Source organism: Mustelus asterias, chromosome 5 (genome assembly GCF_964213995.1).
Source record: "Mustelus asterias chromosome 5, sMusAst1.hap1.1, whole genome shotgun sequence".
Taxonomy (NCBI): Eukaryota; Metazoa; Chordata; class Chondrichthyes; order Carcharhiniformes; family Triakidae; genus Mustelus; species Mustelus asterias.
Window position 1 is genome coordinate 121710776 of NC_135805.1, and position 19695 is coordinate 121730470.

The following is a 19695-nucleotide window of genomic DNA, read 5'->3' on the forward strand; positions in this document are numbered from 1 at the left end:
GGAGAGACAAAGCATCTGCAGTGATAACAAGTTTAAAAAGGGGTGCTAGAGCACAGACCTGGGAGTATTAGTGCACAGGTCTTTGAAGATAGTGGGACAGATTAACAAAGCAGATAAAAAAAACATGGAATCCTGGGTTTTATAAATAGAGTTATGGAATACTATAGCCAAAAGGTTATGTTCACTTAAATAAAACCTGCTGCAGCATTGTGTCCAATTCTGGGCATCACAGTTCAGGTAAAGTTTTTAAAAAAAATTTATTTATTAGTCACAAGTAAGACTTACATTAACACTGCAATGAAGTTACTGTGAAATGCTCCTAGTCGCCACAGTCCAGCACCTGTTCGGGTCAATGCACCTAACCAGCACGTCTTTCAGAATGTGGGAGGAAACCGGAGCACCCGGAGGAAACCCACACAGACACAGGGAGAACGTGCAAACTCCACACAGACAGTGACCCAAGCCGGGAATCGAAACCAGGTCCCTGGTGCTGTGAAGCAGCAGTGCCAAACATTGTGTCACCATGCCACCCCATTGAACGTTAAGGTTCTGGAGAGGTTCCAGGGATCAGGGATTGCTGTTACATAGATAGACAGGAAATGCTGAAGACGAGATTTGAGAGAGGTGTTTAAAATCATGAGGAGGTGAGATAAGGAGTAAGTAAAGGAGAAACTATTTGTAATGGCTGAAGGGTCAATAACCAGAGGGCACAGGTGATTATACAAAAAAAAATCAGAGGTGACATGAGAAAAAATATTTTTACACAACAAATGGGTTACGTAGGGTTAGTCATGAAGGATAGCTCAGAAATGGACCCATTAGCTAAACCAGCCCATGCTCCATTCCGGTAGCTAGGGTTGAAATGTATTGAGTGATAGGGTGGTGTATATATATTCAGATAGGATGGTGGATATAGATACAGATAGGATGGTGGATATAGATACAGATAAGGTGGTGGATATAGATACAGATAGGGTGGTGGATATAGATACAGATAGGGTGGTGGATATAGATACAGATAGGGTGGTGGATATAGATACAGATAGCGTGGTGGATATAGGTACAGATAGGATGGTGGATATAGATAGATAGTGTGGTGGATATAGATACAGATAGGGTGGTGGATATAGATACAGATAGGGTGGTGGATATAGATACAGATAGGGTGGTGGATATAGAGTCAGATAGGATGGTGGATATAGATAGATAGGGTGGTGGATATAGATATAGATAGGGTGGTGGATATAGAGTCAGATAGGTTGGTGGATATAGAGTCAGATAGGGTGGTGGATATAGATACAGATAGGGTGGTGGATATAGATACAGATAGGGTGGTGGATATAGAGTCAGATAGGGTGGTGGATATAGAGTCAGATAGGGTGGTGGATATAGATACAGATAGGGTGGTGGATATAGATACAGATAGGGTGGTGGATATAGAGTCAGATAGGGTGGTGGATATAGTTAGATAGGGTGGTGGATATAGATACAGATAGGGTGGTGGATATAGATATGGATAGGGTGATGGATATAGATTCAGAAAGGATGATGGATATAGATACAGATAGGGTGGTGGATATAGATATGGATAGGATGATGGAGATAGCTTCAGATAGGATGATGGATATAGATTCAGATAGGGTGGTGGATATAGAGTCAGATAGGGTAGTGGATATAGAGTCAGATAGGGTGGTGGATATAGATACAGATAGGGTAGTGGATATAGATACAGATAGGGTAGTGGATATCAATTCATCCAGCAGTCTGATATTGGGAAATAGGCCAACACTTAAGGAGACAAAAATGCAAGCATATGTGGAAAATGCAGGGCAGTGGACTGCTCTTTGAAAGGGCTAGCACAGATTTAATGGACCAAATGACCTCTTTCTATGCCATACCATTCCATGATTATATGATTTTGTTTAATAGTCACTAAAGTCTAAAGCTGGCCTCAGATGTCTGACCACATACATTATAGCGCAGGCGCTGGAGTGAATTTTGAAATCCAATAAGATAAATCCAATAAAATATAATTATGGGTGGCACGGTAGCACAGTGGTTAGCACTGCTGCTTCACAGCTCCAGGGACCTGGGTTCGATTCCCAGCTCGGGAATGTACGGAGTTTGCACATTCTCCCCGTGTCTGCGTGGGTTTCCTCCGGGTGCTCCGGTTTCCTCCCACAGTCCAAAGATGTGCGGGTTAGGTTGATTGGCCAAGCTAAATTGCCCCTTAGTGTCCCAAGATGCGTAGATTAGAGGGATTAGCGGGTAAAATATGAGGGTTAGAGGGATTAGCAGGTGGATATGAGGATAGGGCCTGGGTGGGATTGTTGTCGGTGCAGACTCGATGGGCCAAATAGCCTCTTTCTGCACTGTAGGGTTCTCTGATAAACTGCAACTAAGTAATGCAAAAGAAAATTTTCACATTCTGTCCTTTGAGGCATTTTACTGCAAAATGTACTTCAATGTTTAACAGTAGATGTGTATCCCTTATGAGTAAACGCTTGTCCACCTCCTGTACTTCAGCAGAAAGTCAGCTTTTTGCACTTGGATGCTAGCCGGGCTTCTTTGCCAGTAGAAAGTGCATGCTTGGCTTCCCCAAGAACATGGGATCCTATGCATTAAAAGTTTCTCATCAGGCTAATAGTGCAACATTGCACCAGCTAGCCAGCACTCAGCTAATATTCTAAATTTCTCTTCACAGTTTAGCAATAGTATCTTGCACTTGTATAATGCTTCGTACACAGGACTTGTTGGAGTCTTTTATAAAGTGAGAGGAAGAAATGGATAGCACAAAATCCATTAAAGGGAGAATCGAGGTCATGGAGGGAGAGATTGATTATGAAATGGCTTTCAGAGAAAGCCAATATAATTATGGTTTTGGGTTTGAGTGAAACATACAATGAGAAACTAGAGAGAAAAGGTGAGTCAAACGTCAGCTACTTCTAAACTTTTCAAAATAAGTAAAAAAAGCAATCAAGCTCATCTTCTCGCAGTCAGGTCTTTTTCGGCCTTTATTGCAAAGCGGCAGAGTTTAAAAAAGTAGAGGAGTCTCATTCCAACTGCAGAGGGCAATTGGTTGTTAATGTCTTGTCAATAACATTGTTAAGTTTAAGAGAAACAGGTGATAGGTGTTCATTGCCTTTGAGCACATATAAACAAGAGATGCCCCAGAAATGAAACTTTACTTTGATTTGTTAAGTTTTCTTCTGAAATTTGATTCTTGTCACAATGCCCCACTATGGGCTGTTACCTTCGTCAATTAGTTTTTAAAAATCTTTTTTTTATTAAAAGAGAATGGAAAGAGACAGCTCGGCCCCTGGGTTGAGTGGGAGGACTGCTGGGAGACTAAGTCAATAGACTCTCTCAATAAAGAAAAGGACTGGGCCCAACCAGTTTGAATCCTATTAACACTGGTGAGACCACACCTAGAATACTGTGTACAGTTACGGTCTCCTGTCTTAAGGCTGCATATATTTGCATTGGAGGCATGTCAGAGAAGGTTCACTGGGTTGATTCCTGGGATGAAGGCGTTGTCTTATGAGGGAAGGTCAAGCAGTTTGGGCCTATACTCCTTGGAGTTTAGACAAACGAGAGGTAACCTTATTGAAACATAAGATTCAACAGGGTCTTGACAGGATGTTTCCCCTAGTGGGGAATCTAGAACAAAGAGGCATGGTTGCAAAATAAGGGGTCTACCATTTAGGATAGCAATGAAGAGGAATCTATTTGCTCAAAGGGTTGTTAATCTTTGTAATACACTACCCCAGGGAGCAGTGAAGGCTGGGTCATTGAATATATTCAAGGCCGAGGCAGACAGATTTTTGATCTACAATAGAATCAAAGACTATGGGAAGGACAGGCAGGAAAGTGAAGTTAAGGCCATAATCAGATCAGCCATGATTTTACTGAATGGCGGTGGATCGGCCTACTCCTGCTCTGATTTCTTATGTTCGTGTGTAACCCTGGTAACTCTTTGCACAAAACCAAGACTCTTAAGTGCTAGTTTGCCTCTTTGTTATAGCACTGAGAATGAAATATAGGTGGAAGGTGTTTTCTTTTCCCTTTCATCCTTTGGAAAGCTGATTATTTACCAGTACAAAAGGAGCTCGCTGCTTTCTCAGAACTGTCTTTCTCCACTTTGCTTAAATAGAAAATGCACATCAAAGGGTTGAGTAAGAATGCAATTCATGCCTAGAGACATAAGAACATAGAAACAGGAGTAGGCCATTTAGCCCCTCGAGACCGTTCTGTCATTCAATAAGATCATGGTTGATCTTCAAATTATCTCCATGGCCCTTAATATATTTGGTTAACAAAAATCTTTCAATCGCAGTCTTAAAATTAACAACTGAACTAGTATCAGTTGTCGTTTGTGGGACAGAGTTAGTTCCAAACCTCTACTACAATTTGTATGAAGTGCTTTCTATGCTCATTCCCGAAAGGTCGGATTCTAATTATTCGAGGATGCCCCCAGTACTAGATTACCCCATCAAGCAGAAATAATTTTTCCCAATCTACCCTATCTGTCTCCTTTCATATCTTGAATACTTCAATCAAATCACCCTTTAGCCTGACCGAATTCCAGGAGATACATTATGTTTAATATCTCGCCACAGCTTAACCCTTATTAATCTGGTGCACCAACATTGCAATCTGTCCTAAGCCAGTATATCCTTCCTAAGGTACAAAACAGCTCATTGTACTCCAGGTACAGTTTAACAGCTGAAGCATGGCTTCTGACCCCTAGTATTGTCGCCCTCTAGATTCAAAGGTCAACATTTCATCAGCCATTTTCTTTATTTTCTGTAGTTGTTTATGACATTTTAATAATCTGTGTACCTCAACCCAGCAAAAGTTACATCTGTACAGGAGCTGAAAGTCCAAGAGAATTTAGGACCTATGTTTTTCTGGTCATTCATTCCTTCATCTATTTTGCACCAACTTTCTCCTTTGCTCTCATAAACTTACTGACCACCACCCCCACCCTCCCCTATCCCGACCCCCTGCCACTGATAGCTCACTCAGAGTTTCCCTTCTACCAATAGTCATGTGTAACCCTAAACGGTGAGCACCAGAGATCAATTCTACCGCAGACGGCATCACAGCCAAACACGATTTCCGTTTCTGAGTTCAACTGTGTACCTTTGCCAGGAACATCCTCCCTAACAGCACTTATGGGTGTACCTACATCAGATGGAGCGCAGCGGTTCAAGAGGCAGCCAGCTTAGCGTCACCTTCTCAAGGACAATTCGCGACAAGTGCCAGCCTCACCAGTGGCACTCACATCCCATGAGAGGATAAACAAAAATCCAGAGCAGCATTTCTTGCGGATTTACCATTCCCTAATCCAATGTCAATTTGTCTCATTACTCACCATCAGCAGGGGCAAGGATGGAACCTGCAATCTTCCCCTTCTGTTTGGCTCAGCTAATCAGTGCCCGAGACTGCTGTGTTTTGCTCCCATTTTCATAACAGTGACTTTTCTCCCTCATTATGTTTTGTCAGAAAGATACTGGGCAAGGAACACAGAAGTGACGCCAAATCAGTGATCTCAGATTTTGCTTCATTTCTCTGCAGGGACAGGGGTGGCTGGTTGATTTGATATTTCAGCCAGTTCAGAGGAAAACTGGGATCCAAACCCTAATCTCAGCAGCTAGGGTAACAAACAGCGCCACAATACACCACAATACTTTCAGCTTCAACGTGATTCTCAAAGCAGTTTGCGTCATCAGTCCCCTGCTTTGATGTTGCCAAATGCATTTTGGAGGACACAGTAATTCTGAGAAGTAAAAAATTACATGTTGAAAGTATCTGAGAGATTATACAGCACCGCTCGTGAATAGAATAAAAAAGACTGCTCGTAATGACTTTGCTGTCTTGTACAATGCAACAAAAACATGCACAGCAAGTTACTTAATTGAAAGACACTGTGTGCACAACACAAGATAACATCTGCATAATTATCATTTTGAGCACAGCATGAACTGTATTTTCTGACACATTATCTCCACCACACTGCAATCAAGCTGGCAAAACAGGTTGAAAGGTCCATTGCAGTAGTGGTGGGGTAAGCAGTGGCATAGATGCTGCTAATTCCTGGTCTGAGTACAACAGCAATAAACATGCTGACACACACAACACCAGAGGTAGATAGGAGACCCATTTATAAGGGGGGAGGCCATGTAGAGATTGAGCAAGATATTCTGAGAGAGGCGGTGGAGTTAAACGGCTCAGTAAATTGCCAACAGCCCGAGGGATTTACATTTGGGACTCTCCTACAATTTGGAATACTGATCTCAGAAACATCAACATGAGGGAGGCAGCGAGTGAAGGTGAGGCAGCAAGGAAGACGACTTGAAGAAACAGACTGGGTTTTCCACAACAAGGGCTGGATTTTCCTTGCCCTCACCAGGTGTGTTCTGCAGGAGGGGGCCAACGACATGAAATAGGGCAGGTCCAAACCGCAACACTGCCCCCCCAACAGAGCTTATCCCATCGCATGGTGAGTGGGCAAGCACCAAAACTGGAAGCCTGCCTGCCATATTTAAATAAATAATCAAAGGTTAATTGAGCTTATTAACCAGCCAACTGACCTCAATAATACATCGTAACATGGCAGGCATGGGCATAATCATAGAATCCCTACAGAGCAGAGGGTTTTCTGGCCCAAAGACTCTGTACCAACTCTTCAACTGCGCAGCCCACTAAGATCGCATTCCCATAACCCCACGTATTTACCCCCACTAATCCCCCCAACCCACACATCTTGGGACACCAAGGGGTAATTTAGCATGGCCAATCAACCTAACCTGCACATCTTTGGAGTGTGGGAGGAAACTGGAGCATCCAGAGGAAACCCACGCAGACACAAGGAGAACATGCAAACTCCACACAGTCACTCGAGGCTATAATTGTACCCGGGTTCCTGGTGCTGTGAGGCTGCAGTGCTAACTACTGTGTCACAGTGCCGCCCGCAATGCGGCCCTAAGGGAGTATAATGCCTTTATCACAATAAAACATCCTAAGGTGCGTCATACAGACATTACAACACAAAATATGGCACCAAACTACATAAGGAGCCATTAGGGCCTAGGCATCTCTCGGCACCATCACCAGCTATGGAGAGATTAAAATCAGGGATGGTCATAAGGCCAGAATTAGAGGAACGCAGAGATCTGGGAGGGTTGTAGAGGTAGTGGAGATTGCAGGGATAGGGAAGGGTGTGAAAGGCCACGGAGGGATTTGAAAACCAGGGTAAAAATTTTAACTCGAGGGGTCACTCAACAGACAGCCAATAGAAATCAGTGAGCACAGTGATGATGGATGAATGGAACTTGCCACATGCAGGACACAGACAGCAGTTTTGGATGGCGTCAAGCTCATGGGGGGTAGATTGCAGGAGCCTGCCCAGGAATGTATTGGATTAGTCATGACGGAGGTGACAAAGGCATGAATGAAGGTTTCAGCAGCAAATAAGCTGAGGCAACGGGTCAGTCCTTGTTACAAAAGTGGAAATAGGAGGTCTTAGTGATGATGTGGTTTTGTGGTCGGAAGGTCATCTCAAAGTCAAATCAAGTTCATCAAGGTAACGAACAGACTGGTTGAACCTCAGGCATTTGCCGGGGAGAGGAATGGAGTTAATAGCTAGGCAATGACGTTTGGAGTGGGGCAGAAGACAATGTCCTAGCACAGTCCCTACTCAGAGCCAGACTTGAATATACATGGCCAGTCGCCATCTGAGTTGTGAGGTGGTGCCTCACAGTTCACTCAGAGTTCAAGTTGCTGTGGCAACATTTACTTTTACATGCATGTTGCAGTCTGGAGCTGTGGTTATAGCGATGGTAGAGGCTCCAACTTGATTAAATTGAATGGCTGCGCGGGAATTTCTGCCACTCTTACCGCCTTTCACTGGCGTGCTTAGAAAAAACTTGCAGGTTGATTTTCAACCAGTTTTGGCCACGTTATAAGCTTGCCTTCCCTGGCCATCAAATCCTGGGATGGGACTCAAACTCAGAGTTTCTGGCTCAGAGGCAGGAGAATTACACTGCGCTATCTCTCCCCTGAGTTATGAGTCAATTCAAAATCATCACTAAAATGTTTTTAACAAAAAAAAACTTTGAGTAGGGAGGAAGAAAGAAATGTTTTTTCCAGAAGACACAACAGAATAGTGAAAGCTGCAAACCAAACCTAAGCCACACATTTTAAAACCTCAGGAGCTTGAAGTGGCAAGAAGGTTGCAACCATCCTCAGTTACCATGGAAATGGCAGGTGAGGGTTCAAATCAGCCATAAAAGGACCAACTTGTTGAGCGAAATCCCTTCGACTCTGATCCTTAAATATTCTTCAGCTGTAATGTGAAGTATCACAAGATGACACCTCTGCATGAACAGATACGGCATTGGCTGCACTGCCTTATTCAAAGTGACTTGTGAACAGGAAGCAAGCAGTTTTACAATTCTGGTTTAAATGAATGACAAACACTGCGCCCAATACAGGTGACTGTGAATCAGGCTTCAGATTTGCTCTGGAATTATTGGAAAATTGATGCTCGGAGCCATCTTGCACATTTAACAGCATTTAATTTGCTACTGTTTTTAACATTCACTCAACATTGATACAGTCCCCATGGAGACCGATAACTTCTTAAAAAAAACAAGGGCAGAAGGGTAGCGCTCCTTGCGCCTGGGCTCCCGCGGGGGCCTTAATGGCTTCCGGTGAGGCCTTCATGTCTGGTCCCCATTGATAGGGGAACCATACGTGATGCTCGCTGGGCAAGGTTCTCTCCCGCGAGGCCACAAAAGCAAGTGAGCCCAGACAATTCTGTCTCGGGTTTGCTAATTCTATTTAAATAAGCATTTATATATAACTGAATCAGATATTCAGCTGCGTGTCCTTTTCGAGTGTGAGGCAGAATGCGCCGGATATCCAGTGCCAGTAAGATCACGAGAGCCGATTTTTCGTCTCTCTTGCGAACTTACTGGGTCGTCCCACCCACCAGCCGGCGGGGCGAGAAGGTAAAATTGCAGCCTTTTACTTTAAAAAAATACATTAAAAGCAACATGGCCAACCACTCATTAGTAGGCAATTTATACTTTAAACTACAGAAAAGATCCCCTGACCTTCGGCATGACCAATAACCCCAAATCATGTTTATACTTTACGCTGTCCCGTAAGTGGTCACTCGAGGTAACCTGCTTCCATTAACTTTTCCAATATGGGTAACTTCTAATCCCAGAACTGATCTTCAGTGGAGATTCCCTCAATCTAACCTAAGCTAGCTGAATCTTCCAGCCTCCTCACAACTCAATCTCCTCAATCTGAGCACAAGCTCCCACCCATGTTCTGCCTAGGGTCAGCATTTTCTCAGCTTTAGGTGCAGGGCCGGCTGCCTCCATCGACTGAAACCCTTCAGTGCGGAAGGAGGCCATTCGGCCTATCGAGTCTGCACCACAACAATCCCACCTAGGCCCTCTCCCCGTAACCCCACACATTTAATCCCTCTAACCTACACATCCTGGGACACAAAGGGGCAATTTAGCATGACCAATCCACCTAATCCGCACATTTTAGGACTTTGGACTATGGGAGGAAACCAGAGCACCCGGAGGAAACCGGCACAGACACGGGGAGAACGTGCAAACTCCACACACACAGTGACCCAAGCCAGGAATCGAACCCAGCCCTGGAGCTGTGAGGCAGCAATGCTAACCACTGTGCCACCGTGCCGCTCTCCTGCCTCCTCAGTCGCTCAGATGACTACAGACTGAATTGCATCTGTGAGGTCAGGGATATCTTAGAAACCTTGTAACCTGGTGCTACAATGGCTTTCTCTGGAATTTTACCTTCCCAAAGCTCACCTCTTTAGCAATATGATTCACATAGTCCAGTACAGCACAGGAAACAGGCCCTTCGGCCCTCCAAAACCATATCCTATCCCAGTAGAAATGCTAATTAGTTTTCTCTAGACCTTCCAATTGCATTCTATCTTGGAAGTTAAGAAGACAGTTTAAAGTATAGCTGATTATAAAGCCCGACAGTTAGAATACCTCCCAGTGAGATCTCAAGGCTAACAGTCTACCCACAATTAGCACAGCTGCTCTCCCCATTGTCTACAAGTGTGAACATTTTGTACCTTCTCTTAGCAAGTTAACCTAGCCTTCTCCCTCCACCAAACCTTTAACAAGCAAAGCACCCGGGCCTGTGTCGAGCAAAATTTAGAGCGAGTCACACTATCTCCTCACTCCTCTATTTTATCTAAATAAACAATTTTATAAACTTTGTATTCATAAAAACACAAAGAAAGACTTGCATTACCACTAGGTGTCTCTAAGTGCTTTACAACCAATTAAGCACTTCGGAGGTGTTGTCACTGTTGCAATGTGAGAAACATGCATCTAAATTGCGCACAGCATGACCCACAAAGAGTAATGTGATAATGACATTATGACACTGGTTGAGAATAAGTATCAGTCAGGAAAATGCCATGGGATCTTTTTCATCCACCTGGAAGGGCAGACAGGACCTCTTTTCAACACGTCCTCTGATACAGTGCAGCACTCTCTCAGTATGGTTCAGGAGTGGGATATAAACCCTCAACCTTCTGACTCACAGACTCTACCATGGGCCACAGTTGACAACAGCAGTGATGAAGCTAAAACAGATTTGTTAAATAATGCCTCTGCAAAGTAAAAGCTTTCTCCGATTAACAAATTCACAGCTGTCTCTTAGTTAATAGCACTGGTTTAATGGAGAGTGCAGGAGGGCATACCAGGAGCAGCACCAGGCATATCTACATGGAGGTGTCAATCTGGTAAAGTTACAACAGCTGCTTTCTCCATTGTCTACGGTGTGAACCCCCTCCACCGACACACAGTCGCAGCAATGTGTACCATCTACAAGACGCACTGCAGCATCTCACCAAGCCTCCCTTCAACAGCAGCTTCCAAGTCCGCACCATATAGAAGGACAAGGGCAGCAAGTGAATGGGAATACCATCCCCTGTAAGTTCCCGCCAAACCACACACCATCGTGACTTGAAAATATATCACAGTTCCTTCATGTCACTGGACCAAAATCAGCCGACCAAAAACACCTCAGTTTCAAGAAGGCGGCAATTAGGGATGGGCAATAAATGTTGGCCTAGTCAGCAACACTCACATCCCGTGAAAAAGCAAATTAAAAATTCAAGTGTTAAACCCGGATTTGGGAATTTCATACCTGGGCTAGCTAGGTGTGCCAAATGCATCAAAAATATTGAAAAGACAGGACTTAGAATGGGTCATATGACCTCCTTCATTCCTCTAAATAAATCCTTTACCTGAATAAACAACCTTAACTTAAACAAACCTACTAAATAACAATCTATGGGTGGCATGGTGGCACAGTGGTTACCACTGCTGCCTCACAGCTCCAGGGACCAGGGTCGATTACTGGCTTGGGTCACTGTCTGCGTGGAGTTTGCACATTCTCCCCGTGTCTGCGTGGGTTTCCTCCGGATGCTCCGGTTTCCTCCCACAGTCCAAAGATGTGTGAGTTAGGTGCATTGGCCATGCTAAAATTGCCCCTTAGTATCCCAGGATGCGTAGGTTTGAGGGATTAGCGGGATAAATATGTGGGGTTACAGGGATAGAGCCTAGATGGGTGCAGACTCAATAGGCCGAATGGTCTCCTTCTGCACTATATGGGTTCTATGATTCTATAAGCTGCAAGAAACTCACAGGATTCCCCAGTGTATGTAATGTATTCTCCTCCTCTCATCATTTTCTATCGTCATCTTTCTCAGCAGTTGCCGTTGCAGACATCTACACAGGAATTCTACTGCCCCACCCCCAAAGGAATCAGAGCAGACGAGGGGTGGACAATGGAAATGCCCATTGGCCTCGGCGGGATTTTCCAGTCTTGGGTCAAGTGAGGCCATAAAACCTGCCCCTAGTATCATAGAATACCTACAGTTCAAAAGGTGGCCATTCAGCCTATTGAGCCTGCACCAATAACAATCCCACCCAGGCCCTATCCTAGTTACCCCACGACACACTTGCGATTTGCAACCACAAGACCTTTGGTTCTATTAAATAGCTCTCATTAATAATATGAATGCTGAAATAGTCCTGTCGTTCAGAGATCACAGTGTATAACTGGCACAGTGCATTCTGATGTAACATTTTGGGCCTTTTATCTAAATGGCCTGTTGGGAAATGTTGTCTGAATTAAATTATGTTATTGATATGAAGTCTAATTAGCTTGCAAAGGGCCTGAGATCAGTATGATTCCAAAGTATGATCCATCGTCAAACTGTACTTTTACAGGTGGCATAACCTTTGAGACATTGGGAAGTAACTTTGCACTTGGCAACTGGAGCAAGATTGCATCACAGGAGAGACTGCAGGAGACGCAAGGTCGGGTTATAGGAGTGACTGATGGCACCATGCCCTGCAGAGTATTCATCAAAAATCCAGGAAAGTTGTAAATTGCAAGGTTGCAATCCTCAAACTAAGACAGCTAGTCGCGATCAATCCTCAGATACCTGGTTACCAAGGGAGACCAATGATGTAGGAGTAAGAGAAAGAACAAAATAAATCAAATATCAGAAATTGTAACTGAATTGCAACCGCAACTAGAAAGAAGAAAATATATTTATTTAGTGCTAATCCCATTCTCAGATTGGGAGTCTTTAAAATGACAAGTGGATTCGATGGGCTAGATACAGAGAAACCATTACCAGAAGGAGAGGAATCCAAAACAAGCGAGCAAAATTGTAAAGTTAGGGTGTTCGGCCATTTAAGCGTGAAATCAAGAAGCACTTTTTCACATAAAGCGTGGACCAAATCTGAAACCTGTTCAAGCAAAAGGCTGTGGACGCTGAGGGTCAACTGAAATGTTCAGGACTGCAATCAATAGATTGTTATTGGGCAGGGATATTGAGGGACATGGAATAAAGGTAGGTAAGTGAAACTGCAATACAGGTCAGGCACTATCAAAGAGAATGGCAAAGCAAGGAGGGGAATGAACATCTTACCCCTGTTCCGATATCCCAAATATTTATTGTTAAGTAATGAAAGATGGCAGTTAAGTTGCACACATCAACATCCAAAAATATGAAAGCGCTGGATGGCCAGTTAATCTGTTTTTGGCTGAGGGAGGAATGTTAGCCAGATCATCAACCATCAAGTCAAATAGTATCATGTGATCATTTAAGAGAACCTCGAACAATCAGTGTTCCTTCAGTACTGAACTAACAGCCAAGATTATACATTCAAGTCCTGAGTTTGAATCCAGGATTTTATGACCAAAGCTCTAACAACGCCAGAGAACTGGGAGTGAATGGAAAGGGAAGTTGGCATGTCATTGGTATTAAGGACAATGAACAGCAAAAGGCTTGATAAACCCAATGTCCTTTTCTTGTTTCTAGAAATTTGAATGATTTGTTTTTTTGTTGGTTTCTGCACTTTTGCTGCACAATGAAAGACAACTGAATTTCCTCATCTTTCAGACTCTGACCTCTAGTCCAGCAAGAGACAAGCTGAGAGCCAAAAGCCAAGACACAGAAGTGCCAGGCCAGGATCTGAATTGGGTTACCCACTTGGCCCTGTAAGGAGTAGAACCTTTCTCCTCAATTAATGATAGCATTATCCTTCCTTTTGTACTGGATCTGACATACCAACCTGGGAGACTATCCAAAACTGACAAGGAATGACACCCATGTTGGGAAAACCTCTGGAGTGATTTCCACTCCTCCATCCTAACCTCAGCTTGTTTATGTGCAAGTAAACCATAGCTCAGTATGGGCATAGCACTCCACAGAAGCAGGAGATTGTAGGTGAAGCCCCACTCCAGAAACTTGAGTACCAAATCTGACTGACCCACCAGAGCAGTACTGAGGGAGTGCTGAACAGTCGGACGTGCCATCTTCCTTTAAAATGTTAAACTGAGGCCCCATCTGCTTTGAATGGTGGCTGTGAATTATCTCATGGCACTTTTTCAGAAGGAGTGGGGCCCTGGTCAATAGTTCCTCAACCAATATAATTAAAAGCAAGTGTTTTGGTCATATCTCAATGCTGTTTGTGGGAGTTTGCCTTGTGCAAATTGGCTGTAATGTTTCCTACATTACAACGGGGCTGCACGTCAAAAGGACATAATTGGCTATAAAGCACTTTGGGACACCCTGAGTTCATAAGAGACACTGTTATGTAATTGGCAATCTTCCTTTCATATAAATGGGCGTTCCACCACATCTCCAATGGAGTTAAGACAGCAGAGTGCTCCCAGGAATTGCACAACCATAGTTTTTTTTCCCCCAACTTTCTTTCCATATGTTCATACATGCAGACACACTAAGTGCTGCTTAAGGGATGATGATGTTATTCTTACATCCTCTGGTTTTACACTCTCTGTGCAAACTAAGCAATCACCTTTCAGCCTTTTAAAAACTTGGATTTTGTCTTCCTGAATCCTTTGTCTCATTAAAAGAATTCACACATTGGAACCTAAATCTCTTCTGACCTCTCTAGAATGTGCGAGTCCTCTGAAGGTGATGTGCCTCATGGAATGCACATCATTACAGAAGAATAAATGAATGCCTGGGCTATTAGATTAGAATGACTTGTTTCACCTTTAAACAAGTGTTCTTTAAGTCCATCCTGGTACATGATTAATCTCCCTAATAACAATTTGACACTGACTAAATGTTTCAGATGAGTAGCCACCTAACATCCCAATTCCTTTAATTTCCTATCTTCGCCGATGCACATCCTTCTAATGGCCATGTTTCACATTTCATATTGCAATGCATATATTTCACTGCATCAAAATCTGTCATTCTTTAACCCATCCATCTCATTGACCTAGATCTCCCTAAATGCTATCAATGCCTTATACACATCTAACCCCATACCAAATGTTATATTATAATCTTACTCAGGATATCCTACTCGACATTATTCAGTAGTGAAAGATGAAATAACTCCCAAAAATTCAAGCTGATCGTTTCCAGAATTCTGCCTTGCTAGTGCGCATGTTAGTGATAAGACTAGCACTGATTCTCCAACCTGCCCTTCACAATTACACTGTCCCCTGAGAGTGCAGGATTGATCAATTTACCCTGATAAATGCCAGCCTGAGCCAACTGGTGGCTCTCAGAAGGTCAAAGTATCACTCCAGAGCTTAAGCACATGGTCTAACGGACATTTCAATGCAGGTACGGAGGGAGTGCAGCATTGTTAGAAGTGCTATCTTTCTGGTGAGATATTATAGAAATAAACAAAATTTGAAACATGGTCCAATTAATCTATGATGGTATCTAAAATTTCCTGTAAGCCATGCGCAAGTCGGCACGGTAGCACAGTGATTAGCGCTACTGTCTCACAGAGCCAGGGACCCGGGTTTGATTCCTGCCTTGGGTCACTGTGTGGAGTTTGCACGTTCTCCCTGTGTCTTCGTGGGTTTCCTCCGGATGCTCCGATTTCCTCCCACATTCTGAAAGATGTGCCGGTTAGATGCACTGACCTGAACGGCCGCCGGACTGTGGCGACTAGAGGAATTTCACAGTAACTTCATTGCAGTATTAATGTAAGCCTAAACTTTAAATCCTTAAGTTGCCATTCATGCATGACCGTGCAAAAAGTTTTGAAGGAGCCATGTGCTTAAATAAATCAGACTCAAAATATGATTTTGTCTACTGGTGTCTACTCTCCCGATGAGCAGAAGTCCAAATTCCATGTGTTCACACCCTTTTGCTATAACACTTTATCCCCTTCAACCACCGAGCTAACAAACTCTTAAAAGGCTGACATTTGGTGGAATTTTCCCAAAAATTATTAAGCATCATCTTGGGTGGGTGAGAAAAGCAGTGCCGGTGTGAATCAGGTCACAGTTTTCCACACTTAGTCATTTTTGGGAGGGGGTGAGTTTTGCACAGGTTTTGAGAGGGTCAGGCCCTAAACACGCCGGCAAGCCATGCTTCACAGAGATTGGGCACCATTTTTAAAGGGCGCTTCCCCCCCACAGACTTCAGGGACCGCCGCTTACTGAAGGCATGTTTCCCCATCCCTCTACTCAACAAAGATCGCCATCAATGGGGCACTGGGACCTCCCAATGGCTCCCCCTTCATGCCCCCCCACTTCATGACTCCCCCACTTCATGACTCCCAACATGCCCCACCCACCTCAGGCCCTACCCAACTCAAGCCCCATCCTCAAAGGTTCCAGCTCCCCTCAGGCCCCACTCCCTTTGCACTCCCCTCCGGGCATCTTGGCAGTGCCCATCTGGCAGAATGCTAGTTAGTACTGCTAGGCTGGCGCTGCCCAGCCATGTCCACAACAATCCGGGGCTTCAATGGCTTTGAACCACCACTCCCCCCAACACCACCAACCCCAAGCGTGGCCAGCATGCCTGGTCTCCGATTGTGGAGACCAGTAATGATTCTCATTCCCGCTGAGGTCAGAGATTCCAAAACCTCGGGGCGGCACGGTAGCACAGTGGTTAGCACTGCTGCTTCACAGCTCCAGGGACCTGGGTTCGATTCCCGGCTTGGGTCACTGTCTGTGTGGAGTTTGCACATTCTCCTCGTGCCTCCGTGGGTTTCCTCCGGGTGCTCCGATTTCCTCCCACAGTCCAAAGATGTGCGGGTTAGGTTGATTGGCCATGCTAAAATTGCCCCTTAGTGTCCTGGGATGCGTAGGTTAGAGGGATTAGTGGGTAAATGTATAGGGATATGGGGGTAGGGCCTGAGTGGGATTGTGGTCGGTGCAGACTCAATGGGCCGAATAGCCTCTTTCTGTGCTGTAGGGTTTCTAAGATTCTAAGAATCTTCTAAGATTCTAAGATTCCCAGGAGCAGGGAGAGTTTAGACTCAAGCGTACTTATTTAAATACATTTTTAAATATGCTAATCGGGTTCCTGCCCAGTAGGTCCAGGCACGGTGGCTGGGAGGATCGAAACGAGGCGGTGGGATTTTCCAGCCTCACTCGCCCCAAAACCCCACCCGAGGTCAACGGACCGTTCCGATTCCTATGGCAGGCAGGACGGTAAAATTTGCCCGGGGGTTTAGTACCAGCTAGACCCCTCACTTGCGATTGTCCAACCCCATTCCACTCCAACACGACCTGAGCCAGGCACAACGCAGCCAGAAAATCATAGCCATTGTCTCGCTCATATAGTCCACAAAGGGGTATAAATAGATTAATGGGTGGGCAAAAATTTGACAGATGGCGCATAATGTGGGAAAATGTGAACTTGTTGACTTTGGCAGGAAGAATAGAAAATCAGAGATTGCAGTGAGATTGCAGAACTCTGTCGATACAGAAGGATCTGGGCGTCCTGGTACATAAATCACAAAAGGTTAGTAAGCAGATACAACAATGATTAGGAAGGAAAATGGAATGGTGGGTGATATATTGCAAGGGGAGTGGATTATGGAAGTAGATAAGTTTTGCTGCAATTGAACAGGGCATTGGTGAGACCACAGCAGGAACCAAAACCATAAAATCCCACCCGAGGTTAACGGACCTTCCCATTGTCCACCTCTCGCCCGCTCCGATTCCGTGGCGGGCAGGGTGGTAAAACTCCAGCCCATATTTGGAGTAGTGTGCGGCATTTTGGCCTCCATACTTAAGAAAGGATATAATTGCATTAGAATGCCTTTCAGAGAAGGTTCACCTGACTGATGCCTGCGATGAAGGGCTTATCGTATGAGGAAAGATTGGACATGTTGGGCCTGGATCCACTGGAGTTTAGAAGAACGACTTATTGAAACATAAAGAACCCTGAGGAGATGCAACAGGGTGGATGCTGGGATGATTTTATGGAGGGATTAGAACTAGAGGATGCAGTTTAGAAATAAGGGGTCTCCCATTTAAGACAGAGACGAGGAGAATGTTTTTCTCTCCGAGAGTCATTTAATGTGGAATTCTCTTCCCTAGAGAGCAGTGGAGGCAGAGTCATCGGATATTTTTGAGGCTCAGTTAGATAGATTTTTGACTGACAAGTGAGTTAGGGGTTACAAGGTGTAGACAGGAATGTAGCATTGAGGCCATAATCAGATCAGCCATGACCTTATCAAACGGCTGAGCAGGCTCAAGGGGCCAAATGGCCTACTCCTGCTCCTTACTTATCTGTTCGTATACAAGTCTCTGCTTCAATTCCTAACTCCAAGAGCACGTTCTGCAATCATATAGCACTCTACTTCAAAACATTTTTGTTATGTCCAAAATCTTACATCTATGCATCTTCTATTTTGTCCTATGCCTTCATAAGTTTGAATACCTGTCAAATCAACCTATAATCTCCTCAGTAGTTTTACTATCATTAAATGCCCCACCATCAGCACTCTAGAGGTTCCTGTTGACCAGAAACTGAATTGGACCACCACACAAATACTATAGCTGCCATATAAATACTGTGGCGACCAGAACAGGTCAGAGGCTAGGAATCCTGCGGAGTGTAACTCATCCCCTGACTCCCCAAAGCCTATTCACCATCTACAAGGCACAAGTCAGGAGTGTAATGGAACATTCTCCACTTATCTGGGTGAGTGCAGTTCCAAAAACACTCAAGAGGCTCAGCACCATCCAGGACAAAGCAGTCTATTTGATTAGCACCCCATCCACCACATTAAACATTCACTCCTTTTACCACAGGCACACAGTGGCAGCAAATTGTACCATCTACAAGATACACAACTAAATCTTTCCACGGGTCCTTCAATAGCATCTTCTAAATCTACAACTTGTGTCCCTAGAAAGACACAAACAGCAGAAGCACAGGAACACCAACACTCGCAGATTCCCCTCCAAGTCATTTAACATCCTGACTTGGAGATATTTTGCTGATCCTTCACTGTCACTGGGTCAAAATCCTGGAACTCCCTTTTTCCCAGCATGTAGGGTATACCTAAACCGCATGAACTGCGTGGTTCAAGAAGGCAGCTCATCATGGCATTCACAGGGGGATTTAGGGATTGGGAAAAACTGCTGGTGCCCATATCCCTTCAACAAATATTTTCAAAGATTTATGGATTCAAGCCTCATCCTTTTGTTTTAAAGTTTTGGGATAATATTTTCGATGTATTTATCCTCCACGCCCGTATCTAAGGAAATGCTGGAAAATATTAATCACAAACTCAGATTTCTTTGAAGAATTTTGGATGCATGCCCTCCAGTCTAGGTGCTTTACAACATTACATACCGAAACCAGACACTAGATTATGTATCACACCCTGAAAGGAGAAGAAAATATTTGCACAGAAATGCCTCTAAAACTAATGTTTAAAGTGGTAAACTGAGACAAGGCAGAAACTCAGTTTTAAATTGAGCAAAGTTCATAGCTCAGTCTTATAGGTGTTTATTTGAATTTGGAGTCCAGAGAGAGACAGAGCGACACCAGCCTACATTCTCCAGTCCTGCCCGGATTTGTCGCAGGCAGGACGGAGAATCTGTTGATCTTGAACAAGAATTTCCTGTCTCAGGGCTACCAGAAAATCTCACCCATCATTTGTATTTAAACAAAGAACAAAGAAAATTACAGCACAGGAACAGGCCATTCGGCCCTCCAAGCTTGCACCGACCACGCGACCTGACTTAACTAAAACCCCCTACCCTTCCAGGGACCATATCCCTCTATTCCCATCCTATTCATGTACTTGTCAAGACGCCCCTTAAAAGTCACTACCGTATCCGCTTCCACTACCTCCCCCGGCA

At 44.3% G+C, this 19695-nt stretch overlaps 1 protein-coding gene across 3 annotated transcripts in view; it reads right to left on the bottom strand.

Moving 5' to 3' along the window:
• Positions 1–19695, bottom strand: part of elovl5 (ELOVL fatty acid elongase 5) — a 107788-nt gene that overhangs the window by 76464 nt on the left and 11629 nt on the right. The gene's annotated exons all lie outside the window — the stretch shown is intronic.